The sequence below is a fragment of the Anolis sagrei genome, chromosome 2 (assembly GCF_037176765.1).
Source record: "Anolis sagrei isolate rAnoSag1 chromosome 2, rAnoSag1.mat, whole genome shotgun sequence".
NCBI classification, from domain to species: domain Eukaryota; kingdom Metazoa; phylum Chordata; class Lepidosauria; order Squamata; family Dactyloidae; genus Anolis; species Anolis sagrei.
The window spans coordinates 189,735,338-189,751,250 of NC_090022.1; positions in this window are offsets into that span (position 1 = coordinate 189,735,338).

Sequence of the window (15,913 nt, forward strand, 5' to 3'; positions counted from 1 at the left end):
TTGGATCCAGCCAGACCCAGGGCTTGCAATCTGAGCTGTGTATGTACAAGATCTGTAAATTCTTCAGAGTCATTTGCGAGGCGAAAACTGTGAATTGGCATTATGAGTGCCCACTGAGCCCCAAACACTCATACATGTCCAAAAGCACATCACCAAAACAGTCTGCTGTTCCTTCTTTTCATGGGAACATAGAAATAAGACTTATACTGAATGAGGGTCATTGGCAAATACAGTATGATTTACACTTATAACACTTTTCAAGGCTTTCAGACAGATAGGCCTTTCTCAACCCTGGGACAGAACAGAACATTTTTGCATTCAGAGCATGTGCTCTGCCACTGAGCAATGTTTCTTCCCTTGTCTACAGTCAAAACTGCTCTGTCTTTGATGAGTGAGTGAGCGAACACTGAAAGTACCATGGAAAAGGAGCAACAATGCCTCTATGTCTTTGCCTTCTCTCACTAAGAGTGGTTGCTCTTTTAGCCTAGTGCAAAAGGCACACAATACCCAATGGCAACAGAGGCCAGTAGGAAATGGTGGGCACATGAGGTATCCACTGAGATGATCTCTTCGTCCATAGGACTGGCATTGACACCGTCATTTGCACAACCAGGTCATGCTAAACGGTTTGGGACCCGCCTACCTTCGTGACCGCATTTCTGTATACGAACCTCTCTTTGATCATCTGGAGAGGCCCTGCTCACACTCCCACCTCCATCGCAGGTGCAATTGGTGGGAACGAGAGAGAGAGAGGGCCTTCTCGGTGGTGGCCCCTCGACTCTGGAACTCACTCCCCAAGGACATCAGGCATGCCCCAACTCTGGCAGTCTTTAGGAGGAGCCTGGAAACATGGTTGTTCCAGTGTGCCTTCCCAGAACAAGGAAACTCCCAGCAATATGTCCCCAAATGCACTTTATCAATGATCTAGGATTATCTGCACGCCCTTTCCTCTCCGAAATTCTATCCTAGTTATATATTTCACCTGGTCATGCTCAGCATTATTTTTTAAATTTTAATTATTACATTTGGCCCAGCCATAGGTTTTTAAGCATTGTTGTACTATTGTTAATGTTTACTGCTTGTTTTTTGTTTATGAGTTTTATTTTATTGTTTTGTATTGCTGTTGTTGTTTTTGCTGATGTTTTGTGGGCTCAGCCTCATGTAAACCGAGTCCCTTGGAGAGATGGTAGCGGGGTACAAATAAAGTATTATTATTAGTATTATTATGCGCCAGTACTGCCAAAGCATGGATCCAGGGAATGTGGCAGATGGTGACAAGGAGGGTGTTCAATCCACTCAGGGTTTGAGACTGAAAATTAAAAGTCATTACACAATGTGCTGATCCATATCCACATAATAAGTCCAGTGCTTTGGATAGCTCCTTTAATGTTTAGAAGAAAACATTAAAGGAACTATGTAAGTAAGTAGATCTTACATCTCCTTGATATGGAAGCCAAAAGTCACCCTTAGCTATGGAGGATTTCATGTTGGATTTGCACCTGCCCCATTTTTTATTTAGACAATTTTCATCCCGTTTCTTGGCTACAAAGGCACACAGAGAGCTTACAAAATGTTAATTTGCCCTCAGGCTTACAATATACATAAGGTCAATAATTATGACATAAATATTACATAAGACACAATGTTGCTGTGTCTACCTGGCTGCCTCCCTCCCACTCAAGGGTCAGTGGAATGGGGAGGTGGTGGGAGGGACTCCAAACATGGACCCATTGGGCTATGGATACATTTGTGTGTTGTATGTGCCAATGAATATTTATGAAAAATATGTTTAGCACATGAAAGGGCACATAAAAGTTTGTATCTCATTTTCCCCTATAACTCTAAGAGGATTGGGGGCAAAAAGAGAGAAAAAAAACTAGATTTCAGCAGGTGCAGATATCATCGCGCAATTACCATACAGGATGGCCCATTGCCCTTGGGCTGAACAAAGCAAGTAAGTCACTATACGCCCCACCTGGGAAGAACAAATAGATGGTTCATGTTCACACTAAACAGGGAGCTTAGAAATGTTCATTTGCCATCTTTTTAGGATAAAAAGTCTCCCTACCTGAGCTAGCGGGGGTGGTCTCGAGCCTGGCGGTGGAGTCCCAACGGCTTCTTGTGCTGGGGGACTTCAACATCCATGCCGAGGTGACCCTCACGGGAGCGGCTCAGGACTTCATGTCTGCCATGGCAACCATGGGGCTGTCCCAACGAATAACTGGCCCCACCCACTGCGCTGGACACACATTGGACTTGGTCTTCTGCCAGGGATGGGATCAGGGTGGCGGTGTGGAGGAGTTGTCTATCTCTCCGTTGCCATGGACCGACCACTTCCTGATCAGATTTAGGCTCACTGCGGCCCCTAACCTCCGCAAAGGTGGAGGACCCATTAAGATGGTCCGCCCCAGGAGGCTTATGGATCCGAATGGATTCCTGACGGCTCTTGGGGATTTTCCCGCCGCCTCGGTAGGTGACCATGTCGAGGCCTTGGTCGCTCTCTGGAATGGGGAGATGACCAGGGCAATTGACAGGATCGCTCCGGAACGTCCCCTCTCAAGTAACCGAGCTAAACCAGCTCCTTGGTTCACTGAGGAGCTGGCAGCGATGAAGCGAAGGAAGAGGGAACTAGAGAGCGTGTGGCGCTCGGACCCAAGCGAGCCAAATCGAGCACGGTTTGTGTCCTTTTTAAGGGCATATGCCGCGGCAATAAAAGCCACAAAGAAAACTTTCTTTGCGGCTACTATTGCGTCCGCAAAAAACCGTCCGGCGGAGTTGTTTCGGATTGTCAGAGGCCTTTTAACTCCCCCTACCTCAGGTGGGAGCCCTGACAATTCGGCCACGCGCTGTGAAGCATTTGCTCGGTTCTTTGCAGACAAAGTCGCTTTGATCCGCTCTGGGCTGGACACCACTTTAAATGCAGTCTCCGTGGATGTGACACAAGCACCTGCTTGTCCCATTTTGATGGATTCTTTTCAGTTTGTGAAGCCCGAGGATGTGGACAAGATACTTGGAGGAATGAGGCCTACCACGTCCATCCTAGACCCCTGCCCATCCTGGCTTCTGAAGGAGGCCAGAGGGGGATTGGCCGAGTGGGTAACGGTGGTGGTTAATGCCTCCCTTCGGGAAGGCAAGATTCCAGCGAGCCTAAAACAGGCTATTATAAAGCCGCTGTTGAAGAAACCATCATTGGACCCCACCAAATTCGACAACTTTCGGCCTGTTTCCAATCTTCCCTTTTTGGGCAAAGTCATGGAAAGCGTGGTGGCCTCACAACTCCAGGTATTCTTGAGAGACACGGATTATCTGGATTCGGCACAGTCTGGTTTCAGACCGGGGCATGGTACCGAGACGGTCTTGGTCGCCTTAGTGGATGATCTGCGCCGGGAGCTAGACAGGGGGAGTGTGTCCCTGTTGGTGCTCCTGGACCTCTCAGCGGCCTTCGATACCGTCGACCACGGTATTCTTCTGGGGCGCCTTGCAGAGATGGGTCTTGGGGGCACTGCTTTGCAGTGGCTCCAGTCATTTCTGGAGGGTCGTACCCAGAAGGTGTTGTTGGGGGACTCCTGTTCAACACCACAGCCTTTGACCTGTGGGGTTCCTCAGGGCTCCATCTTGTCCCCCATGCTGTTTAACATCTACATGAAGCCGCTGGGTGAGATCATCCGGAGTTTCGGGGTGCGGTGTCATCTGTACGCAGATGATGTCCAACTCTGTCACTCCTTCCCACCTGCTACTAAGGAGGCTGTCGAAGTCCTGAACCGGTGCCTGGCCGCTGTGACGGTCTGGATGAGGGCGAACAAACTGAAATTAAATCCAGACAAGACAGAGGTACTCCTGGTCAGTCGCAAGGCCGAGCAGGGTATAGGGTTACAGCCTGTGCTGGACGGGGTCGCACTCCCCTTGAAGGCGCAGGTTCGCAGCTTGGGTGTGACCCTGGATTCATCGCTGAGCCTGGATCCCCAGGTTTCAGCGGTGACCAGGGGAGCATTTGCACAGCTTAGGCTCGTGCGCCAGCTGCGCCCGTACCTCGGGAAGTCTGACTTGGCCACGGTGGTACACGCTTTGGTCACATCCCGCCTCGACTACTGCAACGCTCTCTACGTGGGGCTGCCCTTGAAGACGGCCCGGAAGCTTCAGCTAGTCCAGCGCGCGGCAGCCATGTTGTTAACAGGAGCAGGACGCAGGGAGCATACAACGCCCTTGTTGTCCCAGCTCCACTGGCTGCCGATTTGCTACCGGGCCCAATTTAAGGTGCTGGTGTTATCCTACAAAGCCCTAAACGGTTCCGGCCCAAAATACCTTGCAGACCGCATCTCGGCCTACGAGCCCATGAGGACCTTGAGATCATCTGGGGAGGCCCTTCTCTCGGTCCCACCTGCCTCACAGGCACGCCTGGCGGGGACGAGAGAGCGGGCCTTCTCGGTGGTGGCCCCCCGGCTGTGGAACTCCCTCCCTGCTGAAGTTAGACAGGCGCCCTCCCTCATGGCCTTTTGTAAGGGCCTGAAAACATGGCTTTTCGAGATGGCCTTCAACTGAGTGCTATGTTATTGGAAATGATGACCGGAATGGACTACGACTATGAGATTGATTATGACCCCATGATAAGACGAAGCGGATTTTTAGTATAAGTAGATGTTATGTAGTAGTAGAATGTTGTTGTGCTGTCTTGACCTATTGTAAATTGTCTTTTCTATGTTTTTGTACACCGCCACGAATCGCCCTAGGGCTGAGAGCGGCGGTTAATAAATGCAAGTAATAAAAATAAATAAATAAATAAAGGAAGGAGAACACTGGTTTTGAAGTTCAGAATGGGATTTTCATTATATGTCGATGGACATGTTTATACTGCCCTTAGGAGGGGCAGAAAGCAAAAAGATCTGAGAGATATAAAGATTGATAATTCACTATGAGGAAGAAGAGGTTAAAACTCAACATACTCATGTTGCATTTTATGCTCAAAAAATCTCCTTCTGTTTCACTGTGTCTTGATTAGAAAGTCAGGAAAAGTGGTAGATGGTCAAGAATAGGAGAACCAGAGCTATTTTCACTAGGATGGAAAGGTGCAGGGTGAAACTTGGCCCAGGATTAGAAATAAATTAGAAATAAATCAGGGTTTTTAAGATACTACACAGCCAGTTTACTAAGCCCAGTTCTGAGCCTGAATGAATAACATTAGCAATATCCTGGCTTAAGTGCAAAGTCATGTGTTGAAAAACAGGGCTTTGCAGAAGACTCAAGCACTTAAGTGTGTTTTTTGCAGGGAGGAGGCTGTATGGTATTGAGAATTGAGCCCTGTTCTGTATGACATTTTGTAATACTTGCCAAAACATATTTTCCCAGTATTTATTTCACCTTCTGCCATTCCATTTTTAGATGTGCTGTAATTTCCCTCAAATAGCAAAATAAATGTTCGGATACTAGAATTCAAGGTGATGCAACTGGAGTTTAGGTGATATGATTAGGGATGCTTCCAGATGATGCCTTTATTGTGTAATAACTCTGCTTCATTCACATAATAATGTTTTTAATATGATTTTAAGTCATTGATTTTAAGCTTAATGTTTGCATATGTTTCAAGGCATTGAATAATTTCCATATGTAAGCTGCCTTGAGTCCCCTTCAGGGTAGAAAAAGGCAGGGTATAAATAACGCAAATAAATAAATAAATAAATAATTTTGCTAGACCAATATTGGCTCTTAGTTTCAGTTTGAATTTGTAACAGAGGATGAACTCCCCTCCATATAGTCAGTACCATGGAGAGGCCCCTTAAAGTCAGAGACTCTCCATGGTGCTGAATCTAGTTAGGTAGTTGAGTTCATCTTCTTGAATAGGCCTTTAAAAGTTCACGCTACAACTCAGACCAGTTTCATTGCCACCACTACATAGAAATCATGAACCTGCACTGCTCCTGGTATGTGTTTTCCCACTGAAAATTTTCATACAGTAAAAATAATTTAGAGGGGTAAATATATCGAAGATTGATTGGGAGACTTCGATACTGCCTTTGCCCATAGAAAATCCTGAATATGTTGAGTTTCAGCAGGGTTATTTTATCACATAATATCACACTCTATTAGTCCAGCTGGTCAGATATTTCTTGACTACATCTTCTGTAACCTGACCACTTAGCTGTGTTGCCCCCAATTGCAATAATCTGGCATTCACTATATCGAAGATCGTCAACTTCCTTACACCTGAAATAGCATATAATGAGTGGCAAACCCAGCTCAGTACAAAATAGGGTTGTATTTATATATGCGTATGCTATGCATGTGTGGGTACACACCAGAATGAAAATAATTCCATGTCATCTATGAAAGCTGAATTGTGGTTGCTCTCCTTTCACTGAGAGATCTTGCCTTCCTTCTCTAGGTTGAGGCTGCCCTTGCTCACATCAATCAGAAGGTGATAGTCATTTGATAACAGCCCCCCTGATAGTATCCATTAATTAATATGGTAGAATATATGCTAGAAAAGGTGATGGTGTGAACTATACTATCATGACTTTTTTTAATGGTGGCTTTAAAGAGCCTGTACAGGGCCTCCAGTGATTTGGCCAAGGGAAATGGGAGTTGGCTGGTGCTTTATAAATAAAAATTATGCTTAATTATGATGACCTTTTCAGCACATTGTAATAGAGCTAGCTTGGCCACTGCAAATACTGCTTGCTTACAGCAGCAATAACTTTTGTGGATGAGAAGGGAGGAGAAGACAGGAAAGGAGAGGAGAGAGAGGGAGGGAAAGAGAGGGGGAGGGAAGTTTTCCTCTTCAGGGCAGGCTACTGGCTACTTCAATGCCAAGGTGTTTCATAAGGCAGAGAAGTCATGGAAGTCAATCCACTAGTACCTTTTCTTCACAGCACCAAAAGGTTGAGAGGATAGCTGCTGCTGCTGGACTGCCATTTCCACAATCTCTGTCCATCCTTAGTGATCACTGGGGATGATGTGAGTTGTAGGTTAGCAACATCTGGAGGACCACAAGTTTCTCACCCTGTATTCACGTCCCTGTTCATGGAATCCAGATGTGGGTAATTTTGATGGAGCTAGCCTAATGTTCTGCCTTTAACACCTCCCAGATGCCTAAGAGCCTATCCCAGTTTATTTTAAGTGGAACTTTTGGAAAATGAGTAAGTTCTATTTTTAATGGCATAGGATGGAAAGTAGTAAAAAGAAAAATAGGTTGCCGTGGAACTAAAAAGACCAGTATCAAAAAAGGACTTGTTATGTGGCAACCCACAAGGTGCCATTCTATTCCCAATGCTTTTTACTATTTAAATGAAACCGCTGGGAGAGATCATCTGGGAGCATGGGTGGGGTGTTATCAGCATGCTGATGACACCTAAATATATTTCTCCGTGCCTTCAAAAACAGCTAAGGATAGTTTGTCTCCTCTAAATAAATGCCTGAAGGGGTTAATGGGTTGGATAAAGAAAATCAAATTGAAACTGAATCTAAACAAAATTGAGCTGCCTGCCATCAAGGGTCCTAATCGGGGGCTGGAGGTGTGTCAACCAGTTCGGGATGTGGTTACACTCCCCCTGAAAGACTGTGTCTGCAGCTTGGAGTGTTCCTGGATCTATCTCTCCAAATATTAGCCCAGGTAGATGCAACAGTCAAGAGTGCTTATTACTAACTTCGGCTGATATGTCAACCACACCCCTTCCTAGATCTGAAGGACCTAAAGATGATAGTGCATGCACTGGCTGGACTTCTGCAATATACTTTACATTGGGCTACCTTTGTATCAAGTTTGGAAACACTAGTTGGTTCAAAATATGGTAGCCGTATTGGATATGGGAACGTCCAAAAGTGAACATATTACACGTATACTAAAGTCACTCGACTAGCTTCCAATTAGGTTCCGAGCAAAGTACAAAGTGTTGGTTTTGACCTTTAAAGGCCTACATGGTTTGGGTCCAGGTAACCTACAGGATCAGAATCTCCTGTACAATCCACCCCAAATGCTTAGCTCCTCGGGGGCGGGGGGGGGGATCTTCTCCAACCAGCCAGAACCGACTGGCAACCACTAACCAGTGGATCTTTTCATCAACCACCTGAAGACTTTGGAATGGCCTGCCAGAAGAGCTGTCAGAATTTAAAAACCATCTAAAGGCCTACCTCTTCCAGTAGACCTACCCAGCCAGTTTTAATGACAAATGTTAAACTTGTATCTTATGTTTAATCTTTGTTCTGTGTATTTTAATATGTATTTTGTAGAAATATGTTTTAATATATCTATTTTATAGAATGTTTTTAGATGAGTATGGTTTTTAGTGATGTTGTAACCCACCATGAGCCATAAGGGGAGATGGGTAAAAAATAAAATTATAATTATTAATCTTGGAGGGTCACTTTTCCCTGGAAAAATGGAGGGGATATGTTATTTTGCACTCAGCATATCTTTGCAGAAAATTTTCCAGCTTACAAATGTATTTTTTTCTATCTGAAAATGTTCCACTCAGCCAAAGCCACACTCCCAGCTTGATAGATCTGTTTTGATCAGTAAACATACTTTAAGACCTTCTTCTGCTGGAAAATAACAAAACAACAACACCTGACAGTGTCCAAAAGTGTCTTCAGGTAACCTGAAATACCATCCTCACTTTCCATCAGTTACATCAGTGCAGCCTTCCAAGGATTTAAAGGAAATGGTCTACCTATCCTTGGGGTATATGCACCCTGTTTTAAGTACTCTCAAACCGTGAAAACATGTTGGCTGTAATATTTTGACACCTCATGTAAAAGAAAACTAAGTGATTGGCTGCTAATCTCCCTTTGTGCCCCTTAAGATCTCTTAAATTATTTCCCTTTGGCTTTTTCCCCTCCCCTTATTTTTCTTATATTAAATTACATCCATTTGGCAGGGCTGCCTGTCTTTTCTTTTATTCTCAGAAGTTTACGTGAATCGATTGTGGATAATCCTAACTCAGCACCAGCATGCTTGACTCTGCAAGAATTCCAAGCTATACACGTGTTCCCCATGTTTATTATTAAAATATTATCTCCTTCAATGTCATATGATTTCAGAGCAACATTCAATAAAATTAATTCAATCAATAATATAAAACAGTAGGAAACAATTTAAACAGTGTGAGAGCATATTAAATGCTGTGACAGGTCAAAGCATGACAATAAAATTAGTGAAAACAGTTTAAAACAATTCAGAACCATAACACACGGTCAGATTTTAAGAGCTAAGAACTCAGTGCCCTCAGTCTGGTGGGATGAATTTGTTTGTTTGTATTTTTGTATCTTGTATTCATTCCGTCCTGAATTTGAAGAATTTTGTGAATTTTGTTCAGTTTTGAATCAATGTTACATTGATTCAAAACTGGAAGAAGAGCTCTTCCAGGCCAAAAGAGAAAACAGGTTCCTCATTGTTCTTGATTCTTCCAATTGGTATTGGGCAAGAAGAAGGCTAGCCTATTTTTTTTCCTTATCTTGGTGGTAGATGCTGCTGGTTTTCCCCCAGGTTCATGGATTTTTGGTATCCTGACCTGTCTCCTGAGCCCCTGGAACCTTGAATCTTTGGACTGGCTTTTGACTACGGTATAGACTTTCTAGACTTTGCTCACTGAACTCTCGGCATTTGACCACTGGACTCGACCCTTTGACTACAGTGTAGCATTTTGTATTCTGTGGCTGAGTGCTATCTTTATGTTTTATATTTTGGACTATTAAAACAGCCAGATAGTAAGTGCTGTTTTAATTAAATTGTTTAACTCATACTGGGTGTTTGTTTAGTTCACCTCTGCCACTGTAATGGCAGAGCCCTGGCATTGTGACATCAGACGCACTTCCTTGAATACACTTCACTAAGGAGCAGTGTAGATGCTCCTTAGGCCCCATCTACACTGCCATATAATCCAGTTTCTGAATCAAGATCATCTGCTCTGAACTGGATTATATATCAGTGGAGTCTCATATAATTCCAATTGAAAGCAGATAATCTGGATTCAGAAATTGAATTATATGGCAGTGTGGATCCAGTCTTACTGTAAAGGAAGATTCCATTCCTCCCTTCTCTTTTGGTTCATTTGTATTGTTAGTGTTTTAGTTTTTATCTTGCACATGCGGCCCACTCATTGTTATTTTATTGTGTATGATTTTGTTTTGTTTTTGTTTTTTGTACTTATATGTATGTATTTTGCTGCATTGTTATTGTGTTTTGGTTTTATTTTATTGTAATATGCTGTTGGGCTTGGCCTCATGTAAGCCGCCCCAAGTCCCCATTGGGGAGATGGTGGCGGGGTATTAAATCAAGTATTATTATTATTATTATTATTATTAATTTGTATATAAAATAAAAGCATTGCAGACAGAAATTCAGCACAGCATTTCCACGTACTTTTCATATCAAGACTGCATTTCCATGCTAGGGGAAATAATTCCACAACTATTGACTGTCTACTTATCCCCCAGCTGTTTGACATAATCTTAGTTATCTACAAGGATATTGAAAGTTTAAATATCTTTAAACTCCCTTTTGATTCTCTGACCAGAGAGAACAGCTGAAGCATCTGTGCTGTAAACTGGATGGGGAATCCCAAGCTGGCTTTGCCAAGGTTTACACATGCCATTGATGATACGTTCCCTATCCATGCTAGCTGCAAGGTTCTGGGAGATGTAGCCCTTAAAAAATAATTCAAAATGCTACATGTTCCAGCACCAGTGATGCAAGTTATGACCCACTCCAGTTTGGAACTGGATCAAACCCAATTCAGTGCTCAGGTGTCTCCTTTTCTACTACAAACATGCTTGATGTAACATCCTTGGATATGCTCTAAATTTTCAGGTTACATTCTTTCATACTTTTGTGGTTGCCAAATATTCAAGGCATCAGGTTTAGTTGACACCTCAGGCACATTATTTACCTACAGAGGGAGATCTTTTCCCACATAACCAATACCACATGCCTCAGTCTCAGCATCACAGCTCCCCCTGGCATTATCTGTCTATATAGCAACAGCAGACACTTTCTTCTGAAGTCCTTCTGACCATTACTCGATCACCATGATTGGTGCCAGATTTTCTTCAGAGCAATACAGAACACATGGGGCAGCCTACCTCAAGTCTTGTGAGAACAGGAATTTCAAACCGATGTAAATATCACGATGACAGAGAACTTTACTCTGCTGTTAGATTCTCAAATCACACACCCTCCACCTATTATTATTATTATTATTATTATTATTATTATTATTATTATTTCTATCCTGATCCCAGAAGGGACTCAAGGTGGCTTACAGCAAGTAACAGTTAAAACAATACAAAAAATAGTATGTAGGTCAAATTAACATAACTTAAAATAGAACCATTGCAATTACTGAAAACATAGAACATAACATAAAATCAACACCAGAAATAGCTGCTCTTGCTAGAATAAAAGCATTAAAATGTTAAAACCGTTGATCGTACTAAAATGCCAATTTGGCAGGAACAATCCCAATTAATTCTATGGTATCCCACTTCCTTGGCTGTTTTTGAAAATGTCCCAGTTCCTCTTGACTGCTCCCACATTCCTCCTTTGGGCTGCTTGCTGGTATGGGCATGGTGGCAGCAGCCTCGATAAGTCCTTAGACCAATCAGCCATGTGGATGGCCGAGAGCCTCAGGAATGCTCCCGGGTTGCATCAGAGCATCCAGAGCTCTTTTAACTAGATTTACCCAGTAAGTGTAGATGCACCTATGTGTCAGGCAATATTTTCCCCCTTTCACTTTGGAAGTTGAAAGTCACAATGATTCAAAACATCATCACTGTGTTCAATGAACCATGCATGTGCTTAATACCAGTGATAAGACTTACAAGAGTGATGGAAAACTCTCAGGAAATAATGTTGATTGTTTTCAGCCTCTGTGGGAGACAAGGCAGCAGCAAAGTATATTGCTGCAGATTTTACTGCTCATGTTGAATATATAAGATTAGCCATTTATGTGGGATTGCCTTTTAAGGCTGTTTGGAAGCTCCAATTGTTCCAACAGGTGGCAGCCAGGTTGCTCACTGGAGCAGGGTACAGGGAGCACACAAATTCCCTGTTACGCCAGCTCCACTGTCTGCCAGTCTGCTTCTGATCACAATTCAAAGTTCTGGCTTTCGCCTATAAAGCTTCAGTTCTGGCCTAGCTTACCTGTCCAAACGTATCTCCCTCTATGAACCATCATCTGGTTAAGATCATCTGGGGAGGCCCTGCTCTCTGTCCCAACCCACTCACAGGTATGGCTGGTGGAGATGAGAGACAGGGCCTTCTCAGTGGTGGCCCCTTGACTTCCTCCCCAGTGAAATTGGATCAGTGCCCTCCCTCCTGGCCTTCAGAAAAAAAAGTAAAAACTTGGCTATGGGACCAAGCCTTTGGGCAGTAAGAAATACGAGGAATGGTCAGGGATGATGTGCAATTAATGTTTGATATTTGGAATGGCCTTGGACCATGATTTTTGGATTATGTGATTTTAATGCTGACATTAATATGTTTAACTCCTGTTTTAATGTTTTAATGTTGTTACATTTTTATGATCTTATCAATAGTTATATGTTAATGTTGTTTTATGTTATGTTTCATATGCATGTGAGGCATTAAATTTTCCCATAAATATGTTAGAAACTGTTTTGAGTCCCCCCCCCCCCCATGGTATACAGGTGAAGTAAGTAAATAAGTAAATAAATAAATAAATTTACATAAACAGGAAGGCACTATGGCGAAAGAGAGAACCAGCAGCCTCCCAAAGATGTTCCCATGCATTTAAAATCATGAAATCATCTGATTTCACCTAACACAAAATCTTAGCTAAATTTGGAAGCTCGCCTTCTTGAATGAAACACCATTGAAATCTCTCCAGATATTTGGATTACAAATTCAGCATCCTTAACCAATTATAGGTGTTACTGTCCAGTACTAACAGAGTTCCTATCCACGAACAGAAAAGTTCTTATACACAAGATATGAAGAGCAAAGGCAGGACAGACAGAAAATATACATTGAATGTCATGGAGAAAAGATTCATCCGTAAACAAAGCCTGGTGGTATGCAGCTTGAAAGCAAATGATCTAGCCTCAGTGTATGGACATGGGGATCTCTCATATCCTGCTTCAGTTTTTTTGGGAATAAATACAGGGTAAAAGTGTAATAAATAAAACCCGGTGCTTTGTTTTCAAATTGCTTTATAATAAAGTCATTAAACCTTAAATATAAAAATACTAATGGTATTTCTTGAGGGACTTCTGCGTAGCCCTATAGTGTGCTACTGGGAGTCCCAAAGCTGAGATTCACTGAGCCGATAAGAAACCAAATGTCAGTCACTGACCTTTAAAACTGGGTTTTTAATTTTCGCTCACAGCAGGAATAGATTATCTCATAGTTCCTTGACTAACTTTCTCCTTTCTCCTTTATCTTTTTTTCCTTTTTGGCAGCACCATCATGAATAACTCCCAGTCAATATTTTCAGAAAGAAAGAAAGAAAGAAAGAAAGAGAGAGAGAGAGAAAGAAAGGAGATTGATCGATAGCTAGGAATAGGGCCAAGCTCAGAATGCATAATTGTTCATCAAGACTTCCGATCTACCCACAAGTTCATCTCCCCAACCCAGTCTAACTCACCCAACCCCAATCCCTTTCCTGGCAAATTCCTGGCAGCCCAAATTCTCCACCTTCCTACAGAGACAGACAAGTTTGCTGGGAGGCGCCAAGGGGGAGCCTGGCGTGCAACAATATTTTCAGTTACTATCAGTTCTACTATTGTGGTAGCTAGTGAGGAAGTGGGAGAGATGTTTGTGTTTATTATTGCATTAGATGTTGACACGGTTTGAGAAAGAAGCAGTGTGAGTCAGGGTCCTTTTACTGGAAGTGCTTCAGGAGAGATGACTCAGACCCTTTCTTCTCCTAAGGGGTGGCAGAAATGGTGGCTGCTCCATCCTCTCCGGGAATCCAGGATGGGGCGGAGAGTAGAAAAGAGAAAGGGGGGTTGTCTGTGTGTAACATAATATGGGTTCCTTGCACATTTGCTGAGCTCATTGCTGAGAAATAGAAGAGTGGTTGGTTTTCTTTGTGTTGTTGCCACCAGGCATGACAGAAGATTCATTTCCTAGTCTCTTTCCGCCCAGACAGGGACCAGTAATACCCGGGAGGGCTGCGTGACCTCTGATCATGTCAGGCCAGAAGCTAGGAGGGGACATTCACAAAGGGTCTGTAGTGGGTGATATGGGAATCTCCTTTTGCTAAAGTAAAACAACTTCCTCTCACCACACCCTCAAATATTTCCTTTCCCAGGAAAGAAAAACAGCAGACCAATACATCATATTTTTCTTCTGGTGGGGCAAGACCTTAAGGTTTCCAAAGAACAACTGAGGAATCAACTTTATATAATAATAATAATAATAATAATAATAATAATAATAATAATAATATATTTATAGACTGCCCTATCTCCCCGAAGGAACTCAGGGCATTTTCAACAAAATAGCAAAAAATAAATACATCACAAATTTCAAAACCCTAGTAAAACACACACACACACACATATATAACAGATAACATCAAAGCTCCATCAGGCAAGTTTCAACAATACCAATGGCCAGGAATATTAAAAGAGATGTGCTCAACTATAAAAGGTCTGGGTGAAGGATAGTGCAAACAACATGTTCGAGGACCAGGAAAGTGAATTAAGTGCAGAACAGGGAATTATCTGGCAACCTAGGGACTGGGCCTAGGGACTAGTCATTCTCGGCAGCTGGCTGAAACATCCAGATGTTCAGTTTCCTACAAGAGGAGGACAGTGTGGGGGCTTGCCTGATCTCCCTGGGGAAGGTGTTCCAAACTTGGGGAGCCACCACTAAGAAAGCCCTCTCCCTCATCTCCACTAACCATGCTTGTAGCAGAGGTGAAAGCAAGAGGAGAGCCTCCTCAGCAGATCTTAGAACCCACGCCGGTTCATAAGGGGAGGTGCGATTACGAAGATAGGTAGGGACTGAACTGTTTAGGATTTTGTAAGTCATAACCTTCACCTTAAAGTCGGACCAGAAATTATCAGCAGACAGTGGATCAGCTTTAATAGAGACATTGTGCGCTTCCTATAATTAGCTCCAGTTAGAAGTCTGGCTGCCGACCTTTGTACCAATTGCTGTTTCATTTCTGGACCATCTTCAAAGGCAGCTCCACATAGAGTACATTGTAATAATCCAATCTGGATGTCACCAAGGCATGGACCACTGTGGCCAAGTCAAGCTTCTCGAGGTACAGTAGCAGCTTGCACACAAGCTTTAACTATGCAGTGGCCCTCCTGGCCACTGCCAACACTTGAGCATCAAGTGTCAGCTCTAAGTCCAGGATGACCCTCAAACTGCAGGTCTGTGTCCTCAGGGGGAGTCTAACTCCATCAAGCACAGGTTGCCACCTAATACCCCAATTGACCTCATGACTGACCACTAAAGTGAAGTGGTTTAGCCAGAGCTGCGGAAAGTTACTTTTGCACCATCACTCCTAATGGCTGTACTTCTGAGGATTCTTGCAGTTGTAATGCAAGAAATCACATTTTCAACATTTTGAGTCCATCTTTTTCTTGAAGAGCAGACATACAAGCATCAGGATGACAAGAGACATGGCATTGCCAGAACATAAAGAAGAGAACTTTTCACACTTCAGAATTATAACTGTACAATTCTACTATAATTGTCATCCAGAAATCCTATGGGATCTTGAGACTGGCAGTTTAAGGGAAATTATTTAGAAATCTCTGCAACGGAGCTCCTCTAGTGCCTCTGATCAAACAACAAATCCTAGGATTCCATAAGATGCAACAACGGAAGTTAAAGTGGAATCATAGCAAAACAAAGGGTCCCAAGAACGATGTTGGACCAAGTCAATAGTGTTTCCTTTCAAACTATTGTGGTAAATCAAATATCTATGGACAGCCAGTTCTCCAC